Raw genomic sequence first — 1,979 nt, 5'->3', positions numbered from 1 at the left:
GTTTTAAGTATAGATAAGACAACTAAGTAGTGTAAGTGAATGCATATGAATTGCAAATCAATATATTAGTATATTGACATTCACAATAACATATGTGAGTAAATAAGTTTTATTTTGATTTGAAATAAATTATAAGTTTGTAACTAATATAACTTATCACTAATCATTGTAATTTGTAAGTTTGTAACTAATATTACTTATTATTAATCATTGTAAATTATAAATTCATAAATTATTACTAATCATTGTATAGTCTAAGGTTTATTCTAGTTTAAATTAATCACTTTTTATGTGTTCCTTAAATCATAGACTAAGGATTCTAGATATAAGTGATAAAAAAAGTTAAAATTCATATTATCTATTTACTAATCTTAAGACTTTAAGTATAGACAAGACAACTAAGCAGTGTAAGTGAATGCATGCGAATTGCAAATCAATGTATTAGTGTATTGACTTTCACAATAACATATGTAAGTAAATAAGTTTTATTTTGATTTGAAATAAATTATAAGTTTGTAACTAATATAACTTATCGCTAATTATTGTAATTTGTAAGTTTGTAACTAATATTACTTATTATTAATCACTGTAAATTATAAATTAATTGTAACTACTAACAAATATTACTTATTATTAATCATTGTAAATTATAAATTCATAAATTATCACTAATCATTGTACAGTCTAAGATTTATTCTAATTTAAATTAATCATTTTTTATGTGTTCCTTAAATCATAGACTAAGGATTCTAGGTATAAGTGATCAAATAAATGCCAATTAAACCACAAAATGATTAGAACATAAGTAATGTGTTAAATTATGAATAAATTTGGGGATCAAATCAGTAATAATTTTTAAATCACTGAGGAGCATAATGAATGTATTATAATTTAGGAGCCCCAATTTGAAAATTAAAAATTACACAATCACTTCCTTCGGGTGAATTTGGGAAAAGTCGAGTCATCAGAAATCAGACACTTCATGAGTTAAACACCTTAATGAACAAATGAAACATTATTCTTCTTCTCTAGCGTCAAATCGCCAACGACTCTGCCTAGTGCCTTCACCTAGGGCTTTCACAGCTTCACTCCAAAGTGCCAAATCGAAGCTGCTCTCCGCCGCACTCTACGTCTCCTATCTCCATCTCAGTCCTCATTCGACCTCATTTCTCACTTCACCAGTTCTCCAACGTTGATCAAGCAAATTGGGTCATCCTCAACAATTTTCACAAATTGGAGGAAGATGTAAGCATTTCTTCCCCTTATACAATTATACTGCATACACCTTTCCTACTTACTGAGCCTCTGTCTCAGCAAGAAGAGTATGACTTACAGGGATCCTAAATTCTATGCAATATAATAAATCTACCAACTTTGATCTCTTTTTGTTTGTTGTTATCATCAAACAGGCGGTGAATTGGATGGCGAAACTTTGGCGAGTGATTACAGTCGGTCCAACAGTTCCATCCATTTACTTGGATAAACGCCTTGAGGATGATATCGGTTATGGAATAAATCTCTTCAAGCCGGACTCCAGCTTGTGCATCAACTGGCTAAATAATCAACCTAAGGACTCGGTTGTTTACGTATCATTTGGTAGCTGGACAGAAATTGACGTAGAACAAGTGGAGGAAATAGCTTCAGCTTTGAAGGAAAGCGGATTCAAATTCTTGTGGGTCGTGAGAGCATTTGAGAAGGAAAAGCTTCATCTTTTTTTTTAATAGATGAATTCGGCCGAATTCATTACCGTTTTCAAATTTGAAATCGGTTTAGCCAATTCATTACCGTTGAGGAATGAATTCGGTTATAGCCAATTCGAAATTAAAAACGGTTTATATTTCTATAAGTCGAATAACCGAATTCACTGAATTGATTGCACCGAATTACTGATTTTGCACCGAATGCACACCCCTACTTAATGTGGCAATTGATGGGAGGCAAAGTTTCCCACCAAACTTTAATGCTTTGGTGGTGGCCAC

At 31.6% G+C, this 1,979-nt stretch overlaps 1 long non-coding RNA gene across 1 annotated transcript; it reads left to right on the top strand.

Annotated features, from left to right (window-relative positions):
- Positions 1–1,179: 1,179 nt before the first annotated feature.
- LOC140035907 (uncharacterized) lies at positions 1,180–1,702 on the top strand. The gene is made up of 2 exons (XR_011839803.1): positions 1,180–1,245; positions 1,410–1,702. It is a non-coding gene; the product is annotated as an uncharacterized lncRNA (long non-coding RNA).
- The last annotated feature ends 277 nt before the right edge of the window (positions 1,703–1,979 follow it).

This window comes from Coffea arabica, chromosome 2c (genome assembly GCF_036785885.1).
Source record: "Coffea arabica cultivar ET-39 chromosome 2c, Coffea Arabica ET-39 HiFi, whole genome shotgun sequence".
Lineage (NCBI taxonomy): Eukaryota > Viridiplantae > Streptophyta > Magnoliopsida > Gentianales > Rubiaceae > Coffea > Coffea arabica.
This window is presented reverse-complemented; position numbering and strand designations above follow the sequence as displayed.